Source organism: Arvicola amphibius, chromosome 6 (assembly GCF_903992535.2).
Source record: "Arvicola amphibius chromosome 6, mArvAmp1.2, whole genome shotgun sequence".
Classification (NCBI taxonomy): domain Eukaryota; kingdom Metazoa; phylum Chordata; class Mammalia; order Rodentia; family Cricetidae; genus Arvicola; species Arvicola amphibius.
Genome location: NC_052052.2, coordinates 39,774,646 through 39,789,910, shown reverse-complemented (window position 1 = coordinate 39,789,910; position 15,265 = coordinate 39,774,646). Strand labels below are relative to the sequence as shown.

General features: G+C 44.1%; 1 pseudogene; it reads right to left on the bottom strand.

Moving 5' to 3' along the window:
• Positions 1-3,811: 3,811 nt before the first annotated feature.
• LOC119817244 lies at positions 3,812-11,302 on the bottom strand (annotated as a pseudogene).
• Between the last annotated feature and the right edge of the window lie 3,963 nt (positions 11,303-15,265).

Here is a 15,265-nt window from a genome sequence, read left to right as displayed (position 1 = left end):
ATAGATAAAAAAAATTATGGGTTAAGTTGTAAGAGCTAATTAGTAATAAGCCTGTATAGTAGGCCAAACTATTTATAATTGATATAAGCTTCAGTGTGTTTATTTGAGACTGAATGACTTCAGGAACAGGTAGACAGAAACTTCCATATATATAACCCTAACCCTAACCTCAATGACAACCCTAACCCTAGCTCCAACCCTAACCCAAACCCTAATGTTAACTCTAGGCCTAACCCTAACCAAACCCTAACCCTAACCCTAACCCTAAGCCTACTGCATAGCTGGAAATGGGATGTAGGTCAGCTGAAGAGTTAACACTTACTTTGCACAGGGCATTGGGTTTTAGTCTCAGCACCAACAAAACAAAACAAATAAAAAAACACAAAATCAACCTTGTGTGGTAGTGTATTGTTATAGAATATTATTTTAAGATGTGTTACATTTGTTTTTGCTTTGAAGTATTTGTTTAATGAAGCAAAGATGTGCTGCATTCCTTTATGCTGCATTTGTTTAACTCTACAAAGCTGTTACTGTGCCTGTCCAAAACATCTAATTGGTCTAATAAAGATCTGAATGACCAATAGCAAGGCAGGGGAAAGGATAGGTGGAGCTCGCAGGTTGAAAGAATAAATAGGAGAAAAAATCGAGGAGGAGAGGATGAGGGAATGAGAGAAGGGGGAGAGAAGGATGCCGGGGCCCAGCCACACAGCCAGACATGGGATAAGAAGGAAAGAAGAAATATACAGAAATAGAAAATGGTAAAAGTCCAAAGGCAAAAGGTAGACAAGATAATTTAAGATAAGAAAAGCTGGCTAAAAACAAGCCAAGGTAAGGCTGGGCATTCATAAAAAAGAATAAGACTCTGTGTGATTTATTTGGAATTGGAAGTTGGGTTGTGGTCCCCAAAAGAACAAAGAACCAAAGAGCAAAGAGTAAAAACAAAACAAAAAACACCACAACTACAGCATATGCCTTTAATTCCAGCTCCCTGGAGGCAGAGGCAGGTAGATTTCCATGATCTACACAGCAAGTTCCAAGACAGCCAGGACAGCATAAACAAAACCTTGAGACCTATTGGAACCTAGATATACCCAGCCCAGGTAGACAATACAGGCCAGTGAAGGTTTCTATGTCACTTTTTCCAGATGCACTGTTTTTCCTGGGTTTTGAAGGACAAGGAAGAATTAAATAAATTTCAGGAAGATGGAAGAAGTATAAAGACTCACTTATGTGGAGGCATTGGAGCATGAAACCGGGTGATGTGCTCAGAATCTACAAACAGAGTGTGGCCAGGCAGAGAAGACAGAGCTGGAAAGGCAGGCTGGGGCAGATCACTCTGGAGAGCGTAGCTCTTGTTTCATCTTCAGTGTTGTATGACACTTGGTTAGAACACTCTGCTGGCCCCGGTTCTTTTCTGATAGTCAGAATTTGATGACATTTAGAGGTCCCTATTAACCCATTATTAACTTATTCCCTCATGCTTGAGCACTTAACTGCATCCATTCAGAAAGAGACTTTGGGGATCATAGCTTAAGATCCCATGAGCTTAGTTAGTTGTGCTTGTTTGTGTTTATTCCATTTAAAGATTTATTTTCTTTCGTTTTAATTTTATGTCTATATGTGTGTGGTGGGGTATGTGCATGTGGGTGCAGATACCCAGCGAGTCTAGGAAAAGGTGCGGGATCCCGTGGAGTCAGAGCTACAGATAGTTGTGCATGAATGAAGGAAAGCTAATTTATGTCTTCTGCTCAAACAGCACCCAACCTTAACCACTGAGCCATCTCTCTAGGCTCTGTGAGAGCCAAAGTTACAAAGACATTTTAATTACTATGTCTAAGAGATCCACGAAACAAAAATCGCCTCTGAGCCGGGCGGTGGTGGCGCACGCCTTTAATCCCAGCACTCGGGAGGCAGAGGCAGGCAGATCTCTGAGTTCGAGGCCAGCCTGGTCTACAAGAGCTAGTTCCAGGACAGGCTCTAGAAACTACAGGGAAACCCTGTCTCGAAACACCCCCCCCCAAAAAAATCGCCTCTGATCTGCAAGCCCCTTGCCCAAGGACAGACATCACTGAAATGCTGGAGGCTGTTTTTCATGGGTAATAACAAGTCACGTGTTTTCATTCCCCTAAACCAGTTTGTTTGACTCATGTGCACCAGATAGGTTTCATCACAATGGGGAGGAAGTACGTCAGGATGTATGCTTGCTCCTGATTGGGCACAAGAAGAAATATTTTAAGCCCCTGCAAACCATGTCTTGGGGACATTTCCTGGAAACCTGGGCGTGGAACTGGTTAGAGCCCATGCTCCTGACCATTACTTAATTAAAGCTTGCTTGGGCCCGGCGGTGGCAGAGTACACCTTTTTTTTTTTTTTTTTTTTTGGTTTTTCGAGACAGAGTTTCTCTGTGGCTTTGGAGCCTGTCCTGGAACTAGCTCTTGTAGACCAGGTCCACACCTTTAATCCCAACACTTGGGAGGCAGGGGCAGGCAGATCTCTGTGAGTTTGAAACCAACCTGGTCTACAAAGAGAGTTCTAGAACAGCCAGGGCAAAAAAAAAAAAAACAAAAAAAACAAAAAAAAAAAAAAACCATGTCTTGGTGGAGGGGAGCTTGCTTCAAATTTGACGTTAAACTGTGGTCTGTGGTTGTGGCCTTATTCTTCACCCTTGGGATTAACAGCTCTGGGTATGTTTCAGACAGGGTCTCACTGTGTAGCCCACCCAACTCAAGGCAATCCTGCTTCAGCCTCCTAAATCATAGAAGTGATGAATCACCATTCCTAATTAAAATTATGGAATAAATTTGAGTGTCATCCATGGACAGGAGTCATGCTAACCTCTGTTGTAGTCAGACTTTTCTTTTTTCTTTTTCTTTTTTTTAAACCAACTAAAATTAGTTTTATTAATTTAAACTTAAGCTTAATTGCACCATTAAAACATTTATAGCAAACGCAAAATATTATGATTGAAGTTGGAGAGATGCATGATACCTAAAAACGCATTTGTTTTTGTTTTTTTACCTATGAATCCCAGCTCCCCCTCCCTCCTCTTCTCCTGCAAACCCCACTTTCCTCCTACCCCATCTCCGGCCTGCTCCTCAGAAAGGGTAAGAAAGGAAGTCAAGTAAGTCTGTCCCCTTACCTCCTTGCGACAGGACCAAGTCCCTTACCCCTTTCTCCCCATGCCTAGGCTGAGCAAGGTATCTCTCCACAGAGAGTGGGCTCTGCAAAGTCAGTGTATGCCTTAGGGTTAGATCCTGGTCCCACTGCCAGTGGCTCCATATACTGCCCAAGCCATAACATTGTCACCTGCATTCAGAGGGCCTAGTTCAGTCCTATACAGGTTCCCCAATTGTCTCAATTCACAGTCAGTATGTTCCCACTAGCTGGAGTCAGTGGTTTCTGTGGGTTTACCCATCATGGTATTGACCCCTTTGCTCATATTATCACTCCTTCCTCTCTTTGATTGTACTCCGGGAACAGCGGTTTGTTGTTGATTTCTGCATCTGTATCCATCTGTTTCTAGATGAGGGTACAGGCTTCTCTGGGTTCATGGACAATAGGATGGTTATCTTTTGCTTGAATTTTGATATCTACCTATGAGTGAGCACATACTATATTTGTTTTTCTAGATCTGGGTTACTTCACTTAGGGTAGTTTTTTCTAGTTCTGTCCATTTGCCTGTAAATTTCAAGATGTCATTGTTTTTTGTTTTTTAACCACTGAGTAGTACTTCATTGTGTAAATGCACCACATTTTCTTTTTTTTTAAGAAAAACCCTTTAAAGTCCAGGTCTTTTATTTCTTTGTGTACATCAGGCCATGAATTCGTATGGGATGGGCTCCAGCAGCTCAGGCTCCTTCCCGTTAGTCCTCACAAAGTGTGCTTCTCTGGGTGGAGCAGGCTGGCTCTTCAGCTGAACCCAGGTGCCCTTCTCTTTGGCTTCCTTTTTCTTCTGGTTGTTCTCCTTCACCCGCTTCAGGAAGCTGTCTCTGCTCTTCGAGTGCTTGATGTGTTCAATCCGCACATTAATTCTCTTGGCAAGAATCTTGCCCTTAACTTGCTTGTTTACAATGATGCCCATAGCATGCTGGGTGACATTGTAGACTCTTCCAGTTTTGCCATTTATGGGGCATTCCTTTTTGAACAGCGCCCATTCCCTTGATATCTACAATATCGCCCTTCTTGTAGATTCGCATGTACGTGGCCAAAGGAATGACTCCATGTTTCCTAAAGGGCCTAGAGAACATATAGCAAGTGCCCCTCCTCTTTCCCTTTGTGTTTGTCTTGTTGGCGAGTTACTGAAAGATGGCCACCACATTTTCTTTACCCATTCTTCAGTTGAGGCGCATCTAAGTTGTTTCCAGGTTCTGGCTATTACGAATAATGCTGCTATGAACACAGTTGAACAAATGCCCTTGTGGTGTGAGTGTGCATTCTTTGGGTATATACCTAAAAGTGGTCTTGCTGGGTCTTGAGGTATATTGATTCATAATTTTCTGAGAATTTGCCATACTGATTTCCAAAGTGGCTGTATAAGTTGCACTTCTCCAGCAATGGAGGAGTGTTCCCCTTATGCCATATCCTGGCCAGTATAAACTGCCATCGGGTGTTTTTTAATCTTAGTCATCCTTATCAGTACAAGATGGTATCTCAGAGTTGTTTTTTGTTTTTTGGGGTTTTTTTTTTTTTTTTTTTGGTTTGTTGAGACAGGGTTTCCCTGTAGTTTCTAGAGCCTGTCCTGGAACTAGCTCTTGTAGACCAGGTAGCCTCAAACTCAGAGATCCGCCTGCCTCTGCCTCCCAAGTGCTGGGATTAAAGGCGTGCACCACCACCGCCCGGCCTCTCAGAGTTGTTTTGATTTGCTTTTCCTAAGGATGTTGAGCATTTCCTTAAATGTCTTTTGTCCATTTGAGATTCTTCTGTTGAGAACTCTCTGTTTAGGTTTGTTGATAATTCTCTGTTTAGGTCTGTATTTCTTAATTGGAGTATTTGGTAGTTTGCTGTCTAGTTTCTTGAGTTCTCTGTATATTTTGGAGATCAGTCCTCTGTCAGATGTGGAGCTGGTGAAGATCTGTTCCTATTCTGTAGGGAACCATTTGTCTTTCTTTTTTCCGGGGGAGGGGGAGGTTGAGACAGGGTTTCTCTGTAGCTTTGGAGCCAGTCCTGGAACTAGCTCTTGTAGACCAGGCTGGCTTCAAACTTACAGAGATCCTCCTGCCTCTGCCTCCCGAGTGCTGGGATGTAGTGCCATATTATACAGTCCCTTATTTCTACATTGTATGGTGGCCAGAATTTCAGGCTACAGTTTGCATCTGCCACACAGGGGGTGGTCACCTGGCCTTTTGAGACAAACTGATGACATCTAAACAAAGGGTCAGGATATGCTAATGTTGCTCTGCTACTTTTTTTGTAATTTGGGAGATCCCCTGGGAAAGAGGTGTTAATTCAGTCTACCTGACAGAGCAGGCACACAGAACAGTCATAGATAGGAAGCCATGACAAAATGGGCACAGAAAGGCATGGACGTGACCACAGTCATTCTCCCGGCTATGTAGGAAACAATGCTAATGAACTTCCCCCTCAGTTTACGTTTTGGTATAAAAGCTATTTGGAGAATAAACATAAGTGATTTTCAGGGTGTGAACTCAGGATTTTGTGAGGGAATCTCTGAAAACTCCCTCCCGATAAAGTCATGTGTGTTGCTTCAATTATTCCTACACCTCCCCTCTGGTTTGAGAAATAATTTATGGTCCGGGCTGGTCCCGGACTATGACACTGGGATTAAATGTGTGTGCCACTACTGCCTGGCCTTGTCTTGTTGACCATGTCCTTTGCTTTACAAAAGCTTCTCAGTTTCAGGAAGTACCATTTATCAATTGATGCTCTCAGTTTCTGTGCTACTGGTGTTATATTTAGGAAGTGGTCTCCTGTGTCGATGTGTTCAAGTGTACTTCCCCAATTTCTCTATGAGGTTCAACGTGGTTGGATTTATGTTGAGGTCTTTGATCCATTTGGACCTGAGTTTTGAGCATGGTGATAGATATGTATCTGTAGCAGCAAGTTACTTTTGGTTCCTGGCCCCCCAGCTAGTTTAGACCCGAAATAATCACACAGAAACTGTATTATTTAAATCACTGCTTGTCCCATTAGCTCTAGCTTCTTATTAGCTAACTCCTAATATTAATTTAACCAATTTTATTAATCTGTATATCACCATGAGGTCTTGGCCTACCAGCAAAGTTTCAACACGTCTATCTCAGATGGTGGCTAGATGGCATCCCTCTGACTCTGCCCTTCTTTCTCCCTGCCTACCTAAGTTCTGCCTTGCTATAGGTCCAAAGCAGTTTCTTTATTCATTAACCAATAAAAGCAACACATAGACAAAAGGACCCCCCACACCATTTCCCCTTTTCTGTTTAAACAAAAAGGGAGGCTTTAACTTTAACATAGTAAAATAACATGTAACAAAATAGTTATCAAGCAAGAATTGCAGTAACAATATTTATATTTACTTTATCTTTTGTCATAACTAAGGAAAACTATAACTATAGCTATAAGTTCTTTAACTCCATCAAAGACTCCAGAAGGATATAATATTACCTAAGTATTCAGGAAGAGCATTGCAAGCAACTTCTAAAATTCTAGAATTGACAGAGACATCTCGCTACCTGGACAGTCACCCAAAGTTCTTCTGTAACATTGAGGCATCCAATCTTCAGCCTTCAGGCCCATAGTATCCAGCAGTTACCAAACCACATACCTCGAGGTAAAATACAAAATAATAAAAATGTGTTAATTTAAGATATAAGAGCTATCTAGAAATATGCCTGAGCTATTGGTGAAAGAGTGTTGTAATTAATATAGTTTCTGTGTGATTATTTAGATCTGGAGAGCTGGGAATGAAAAAGCAGCCTCTGATTACAGCATTCAAAAAATCAAAATTAGGGGCTGGAGAGATGGCTCAGAGGTCAAGAGCATTGCTTGCTCTTCCAAAGGTCCTGAGTTCGATTCCCAGCAACCACATGGTGGCTCACAACCATCTCTAATGGGGTTTGGTGCCCTCTTCTGGCATGCAGGCATACACACAGACAGAATATTGTATACATAATAAATAAATAAATAAATAAATTCAAAATTAATAAAACACCATATAAGGTCCAAAGTTCCTGCGTGATAATATTTTCCATCATTATGTTACTTGTTTTGTGTGTGTGTGTGTGTGTGTATTATCTTACTCTCTTTTTAATGGCATTATTTTTAGATTATTTATTTTTTCTGTGATTGTCTATACCCATTTTCTTTTCATTCTTTAGCATGTAAGCACATTTCTAAGCATACTCTACCTGTTCTGAAGTTTTCTCCATCAGAATCTGACTTTCTGCACATCTGCAATTTTCTCTAACCACAGACAATCTTTAAACAGACATGCCAGCTGCCTCAGGGCTCTTGTGGCTGGCTCTTCCCTCTTGGTTATTTGAGAGCCTCGTCTCATGACAGCACCCACAGGAGCTGTGTTTGTCACCCCAGCTCTGAGAATTTGCTGAGTGTGAGTGGCAGGCTTTTTTCCTATCAGGCCAGTTGCTCAAGTGCCCTGATGCACAGCCAGGGCCTCTGAAGAGAGCTGTGCTCCTGTAAGCTGTGAGAAGTGGCTCTGTGTGTGTCCCTGCTCTGGGTACCATTTGTAGTTAGATTTTTCTTCGGGCTGCCAGCCAGCTACCAGATAACAAAACAGAGACTTCTTATTGATTATGAAAGCTCAGCCATATCTTAGGCTTGTCTCATGAATTCTTATAACTTAATTAACTTATACTAATTTATGTTTTGCCTTATGGCTTTTTATATTTCTTTCACTGTTTTTGTCCAAGTCCCTCCAGGTCTCATTGGTGTCTCTCTGCACCTCAATTATCTCCTCCTACTTCCTCTTTCTGTACCCAGAAGCCCCACCTATAACTTCTGCCTAGCTATTGGCCATTTAGGGTTTTTTTTATTATACTAATCACAGCAATACATTTTCACACGGTGTACAAATATCCCGCAACACTGTGTGACTCCAATTATAGCAGATGAACTGCTAAAGCAAACACTTTGCAAGCCTTTTTAGAAGGCATTAAATCTCAGCTGAGACTTGAGATAATTCACCACAAAACCTAATTCTTTCCCAACCCTTAGATCTGCAGTCATCTGGGCCATTTGAACGTCCCTGAGTGTACATTCACACTGTGAGCCTGGCTGCCATCCCCAGCTGAAGCCATCCGCATGTCTGGCGAGCAGAGCTGGCTGTGCTCAGGCATAGAGGATCCCGAGTGAGATGAATGGAAATGAGTAGCAGGTCCCAGTCCTCAGGTGTTTCAGATCTAAAAATTCAAAGATGTGCATCACACCCAGAAAACCTTTGGGAAGTCACTGACCCCAAGGAATAGATTGAATACTTATCAAGGTCCTAGTGACATGTTGGGATCAAGTGGTCAAATAGATCAGACTGAGTTCCTAACCCTAAGGAGCTCATATCTGGTAAAATTGGTGCTGAAATGATAAAAAGGAAATAACTGTAATTATCGAAGAAAAGGAGATCTCATCTGTGTGCCCACAACCCTAGACCAAGCAGTCAAGATTCAAAGGAGAACTAGACCCGGAGTGAGGTCAAGGGTGTGGTATCACAGCCTGAGCCGAGGCTTGGGGCATGCAGGAAGGACAGCCCAGGAAGAAAGGCTGAGCTCTGGGCAAAGTACAGGGTGTGTCTGAGGGACTTTCCAGTGGTGTGGCCCTGGACATCTGATGGGAGGGAGGACTTTGGGAGCTGAGCTAAGGACCTGCACTTTCAGGGGACCTGAGATCAGTTCCCAGCTTCCATATCAAGTGACTCATAACTACCTGTAACTCTAGCTCTAAGTGATCTGGTACCTTTGACCTCCCCTCTGTAATTGCATGCACATGCTCACCCATACACACACACCTACACATAATTAAACATTAACAGTCTTTAGGAATTCAGGTTAGTATGTATCCTCTTAACCTTGGGGAATTATAGAAGTCCAGAGTCCAGAGTCCCATTACACATCCACCTATACTTACAATCTCAGCACTCAGGAGGCAGCAGCAGCAGCAGCTCTCTGTGAGTTCAAGGACAGCCTGGTCAACGTAGCAAGTTTCAGACCACAGTTATATAGTGGCATAGCAAGTTCCAGATCACAGCTATACAGTGAGACCTGACCCTGTCTCAAACAAACACACAAAACAAAACAACAAGAATTGGAACTAACTGTCCAGTGCTATTTCTCCTGCATCAGTATCTCTCCCCTGCCATCTCTCTCAACAAAATGAAACAGGATGTAGCCTCTGCCTACTTATAATACACAATTCTCCAGTAACAAGCTCTTGAATACTGGGATTATTGGTGTGCACCCCAAGCCTGAATTTCCTCACATCTTTCTATTCCCTGTAGTTAAGGTGCTCATTTATTGACTTAACACATCTTTGAACCTTTTTCTCTCTCTCTCTCTCTTTCTCTCTCCCTCCCTCCCTCCCTCCCTCCCTCCCTCCCTCCCTCCCTCCCTCCCTCCCTCCCTCCCTCTCTCTCTCTCTCTCTCTCTCTCTCTCTCTCTCTCTCTGTCTCTCTCTCTGTCTCTCCTCCTCCTCCTCCTTCTCCTCCTCTCCATTTCCCTCCCTCAATAAACTCCCCACATAAATGTCACATAACGTCTCTTTCTTGTGCATGCTCCTGCTGGTTTTTTTAAATTATAACATTGGTGTCGTGTCTTGGTGGAATCTTGTTGCTTCCTCCTGCCTACTGGCAGTCTGAAGTAGGCTGGGACCCTGGAATCCAGTCCACATGCGACAGTCTCGCTTTTCCAACTAACGGATTGTTAAATTTTATTTTGGCTCGGTAAACTCGGTAAAATGCAATAATCCAAATTAGACCAAATCAAACCGAATTCGAAAAAGGCCCAGGTTTAATGGATGCCAGCGCTCCCGGGTGGCCCCTGGGAAAACACGGGGCGGGGGAAAGGAGAACCAGAAGGATACTTGTTCTGTCTCTGGGGGGGCAGTTTAAATAGCCGGTGGGAGTGGTCTTGACCCTCTGCGGGTGGAGGAGGGAGTGTCACCGTTTGGCCGGCTTTCTCAGAGGTTGAGTCTGGACTGAGGCAACTCCCAGGGGAGGGAGGGGGTCTTGAAATGGGGCTTTCCGCTCAGCATTCCAAAATAGGTGCCAGGAGCTGGGATGTAGCCCCCAACCAAACACAGATCACTGGACCAGCCACACGGGAGAACTGCTAAGTTTCCCTTCTGGTTGGTGTAAAGGCTTTCCTGGGTCCGTGGGAGTGAGCATTTGGCATCCTTCTTGTGTCCTTGGGAGTGAGAGAGTACCAAGTCACCGCCTCCAGGGCTCTGGCTGGCCCCTTTCGCTGACAATCACCTCTGGCCATGCCCCACGAGTAAGGCTCGTTTCTCATCTCTCAGACTCAAGCATCCCTTAGTCCCTCCATCCCTGCTCTTTGACTAATAAATCACTGGGCGACCTGTGCCTTTCTCATCTCTTGGACCCAAGTGTCTTAGATTAGTCCCTTAGGCCCCTCCTCCTTGACTGACAAGTCACTGGGCAGACTGCCCCTTTCTCTCTCAATCCTCGCTTGATAAAAAGCCATTGGATCTTATTTCCCTACCTCACTTGTGGGATCTGTGTCTTCCTGCCTTTGCAGGCAGATCTGATTCAAATACCCCCTAGATATCAACCCACATGGCTGTTTCCTAGCACCCTATATCCTGATATTTTATGGGACCTATACAACATTCTGCCAGTGATCCAGTAGTTGGAAGGGTACACTCTAATTTCAACCTTTATCTTTCCTCTAAAGATTTATTTATTTATTATGTATATAGTCTTTTGCCTACATGTATGCCTGCACACCAGAAGTGTGCACCAGATCTCATTATGGATGATTGTGAGCCACCAAGTGTTGCTGGGAATTGAACTCAGGTCCTCTGGAAGAGCAGCTAGTGTTCTTAACCACTGAGTCATCTCTCCAGCCCCTCAACCTTTATCTTATCTGCACTTCAGGCCTTCTCTCTCTGTGTTCTCTCTCCCTGTGCTGACCATGGGCAGGTGGTAAGTGTGGAGAAGGCATGTGGTTGGTCTTCTGTCTCTGCCTCCCCTTGGTGTGTCTAGGGCTTGCTGCAACTTGGGGTGCTGTCCTGCCTCTAACTCCCCTCCAGGTAATGGTATGTCCTGACGACACCTCCATACCCCACAACGCTGACTCAGGTTCCCCAGTCCATGGCCACCTCGCCCCCCACCCCACCCCATGCTGTCCAGCCTTCACTGCTAAGGCAGTTACATGTCACCAGGTCCCTTTCTGTCACTAGCTATGTGGTATGTGTACCCTTTAAAAATGCCTGCCAGGCAGAGCTCATTCTCTCTGCCTCGTCTCTTGGCTTTTACTCCTTTCTTTCCTCCTGTGCTAACTCCGTTGTGAGTGACATGTTTGCTTAGTGGTATTGTAATGATCTGTCCTGTCCCTTTAAGAGACAACCCTCTGTCGGCTGAGGCAGGCAGATCTTCCTTCCTGCTTGCACTGACTTTCTTCCTTTTCCACCTCCTTAAAGAAGCAGCTTCTGTTCTCCCCCTCCGCCCTGTCTCTCTCTCTCTCCGCTCTTCTCTCTTCTCCCCTTCCCTTCCATAACCCATTAAATAAATATCAACTTCACTCTGCATGGCATGCCTATCCATGTCTCTGTCTCTCGCCTGCAGCATGGCTTCCTGCCTGGGACCTGTGGTGTGGTCTCATGCGCTGGTCCTGCCTGGGACTGGCTGCTCTTGGGACCCACTACCCACTGCTGCCTCTTGACCTGCAGTGTTTCTGCCGCTGCAGTCACTTGGGGTTCTGCAGCATTTTTTTACTAATCCATTACAGATATACCTTGGCAGGACCAGCCAAAGGTACCCACTTTCTCCACTTCCTTTCTTTTTCTTTGCTCCAAAACCTGCTTGTTTCTGTCTGCTCTCCCTCTCTAAATATCCTCTCTAGGTTTGCTTCAACATGGGATTAAGAGATGGAAATCCAGCTTCATCTTGTTCTGTACCCATCGGTTTTCCTTTCTTTTAATTTATTCAACTCCTGTTTAAGAAATATATATGTATGTGTACACGTATGTGACTTGGATTTAACTTTATATGCGTGAGTGTAAGCTAGCTTTAACTCTGTATGTGTATGTAACTTAGATTCAACTGTGTGTATGTCTGCATGTAACTATTGCTCAGAAAGACATGTTTTAAACAGCCAGCACGTGGCTCTCCTCCACGTTGGCTGGTGGCCTCATCATGATGTAGGCAGCCACGTGACTGGCAGCCATTTTTCACTAAGGTTAAAGAGTACACTTCTTAGTCCCAATGAGCTCTGTTCATAGTATCTCCTTCTAGACTAAGAAAGCAATGAGTCTCATATATTTTGGATTGGCATGAACTTTTGTATGATAATAAAAATATATGGCTAGATCTGTTACAATGTACTGTATTTGTGATTCAATTCTGCTTTAAAATATATCCTATAAGATGATAAAAATTTAAGGTTATAAAGATATATTCAGATTAACAAAAGCTAACCTAGGGATTTACACCTAATAGTTATGTTTTTGCCAAGTGTTCAACATCAAGCTTCTAGAGAACTTAGATAAATGGCAACAAATGTTAGATAAATAAGAGATTTGATAAATAAGATATATTTTCTATAATGGAATGGCTGGACCCCTAAGAGGGTCCTTTTCCCAGTTTTGGGCATTTAAACAAAGGCCTCCATGGCCCGTCAAGGACAGTGCTGGCCTCTGTGCTCCCTTAGCCTGCTCAAAGGTCACATCCCTTTCTCCTTTCTCCTGCTCCCATTTCGCCCTGGGATCATTCCCTTGTCACTCTCATTTCCTCAAAAGAAGATGGTTGAGCACAGAAGAACGTCCACCTGAAACTTCCTTCAAAACTGGCAACACCAGCCACTGAGTGAAACTGCTTTTCACCTCAACTGCTACAAAGACCCTCTTCAGACTAAGAACAAAACAGGACATTGGGGAATCAACTGCCTCGAGCTGCCTGGGCAAAGGTAGGTTGGTCTTCCCCAAATTCCTAATCTGCAGCATCTTCTGAGGCCTGACAGGCCTGTCTTTCAGTCAAAGACTGATGTTGCCCTGAGACCTCTGCCCTTAGTGATCATGGGGAGTGTTTGTCTAGGTAGCCAGCAAGTAAGTCTGAGGACTAGGCTAAAGGTAGCTTTGTCAGTTTAACAGCAGCAACCAAGGCTTCAGCTGCCTTCTCAGTTTTCTGTGTAAAATTCAGGCCACAGGCCTCACTCTCTAGAGCTAACACTAAGTCTGGACACAGTTCACCTGGCTACCAGATTCGAAAAAAAAAAAAAAAGAAATTCACAAAACACATTTTAATTTAACTTTTACCATTCCTTTATCTGAAGGAACTGTAGTGAGCTGCTATGTGGGTGTTAAATCCTCTGGAGGAACAATCTGTGCTCCTAACTACTGAGCCATCCCTCTAGTCTATTGTTTTGGCTTTCTGAGATAAGGTCTGAGGGAATTAGGCTAGTTTAGAACTAGTAAACTCAAGGATGACCTTGATCTGGCCTCCACCTGTTGAGTCCTGGAATTACAGGTATGAACCACCACACCCAGCAAAAGGTTTTGAAATAAGTTGATTCTGGATTATATTTTATTGTGAGTTCTAGGCCAGCATGGCTGAAGAGACCCTGTTTCACTTCCCTATATACACCAAGAAACAAAACAAAACAAAATTTTAATGGTTTATTATCAGCAAATGTTTGTTTGTATACTATTACATATAGCTATGGACCTGGGCTCATGTAAAGTTTTTACTAAAATGTGAAAAGTTTTTGCAGCCCAATAAGCATCTCCGCCCATACAATAATCCAAATTAGACCAAATCAAATCAAATTAGAAAAAGCCCAGGTTTAATGGATGCTCTCAGAGAAGAGATAGGGAAGGAAGAACAGGAAATGGTGTGTTTGTTCTCTGGGGGGCAGTTTAAATACCCTGTAGAAGTAGTCTTGAGCATCTCTGGGAAGGGGTCACCATTTGGCAGACTTCCTCGGGGGTGGAGTCTGTACTGAGGCAACTCCCAGGGGAGGAGGCTGGGGTACTTTCCACCCAAACATTCTAGACTCTTTTTGGATATATGGATGCCAGGGGCTGGGGTACAATGTTAACCCAAACATTCCATACTCTTTGGGCATAGGGGTGCCAGGGGCTGGGGTGAAGCCTTAACCCAAACAAAAGGAGTTTGGGTGTTATGATTTCAGCCACAATAAGGTTGACACTTCTGGGTTCCAGGGCCATGCATATGTAGACAAGCCCTCAGGCAGAAGAGCCTAATGGCCCCGGGCGCATGCGTGGTTGCATCATCCATGTATGACTCAGCTAAGCCCTTGCACTCATGCGTGAGCCCCATCATCTGTGTGTGTGTGTGTGTGTATAGAGAGAGAGAGAGAGAGAAAGAGAGAGAGAGAGAGAGAGAGAGAGAGAGAGAGAGAGAGCGCCACATCAATCAACCCCCTGTGTGCATGCACTGGGTAGTCTTTAAAAGCTGGACTCTCTCTCTCTCTCTCTCTCTCTCTCTCTCTCTCTCTCTGCACAACGACTTCTCCTCCAGACCTGTACACCCTCCCGCCATTAAACTCCTAAGCGGGTTTGTTGTTTGTTCTGTGTTTCCTTCTCACTCTGCCAGGTAATTTCATTGGGAGTGGAAAAAGTCTAAGAAACCCTAATCTAGAGGCTGGTGAGATGGCTCAGTGGTTAAGAACACTTATTGTTTTTGCAAGGACCCAAGTTTGATTTCTAGTATGCATGTCAGGCAACTTACAACTGCCTGTCTTTCCTCATATGCTGACAGACATTAAAATACTTTATTTTTATTTTTTGGTTTTTCAAGACAGGGTTTTTCTGGGCAACAGCCCTGGCTGTCCTGGAACTCTCTCTATAGAGCAGGAGGGTCTTGAACTCACAGAGATTCCCCCAGCCTCTGCCTTCAAAGTGCTTGGACTAAAAGTGTATGCCACCACCGCCCAGCAATAATAAAAATAGTTTTTGTTATTCCTTTGGCCCTTTAAGGGTCAACCCACGCCCACTCCCTGCGACCCCTGACCTCTTGCCACCATCTTGAATCTCTCTCTTCCTGTCCTCTCTGGGCATGCACGTGTGCGTCTGTCCCTCTCTCCCTCCCTTCTTCTCTCTCTCTTTTCTGAGTAATAAATGTCCA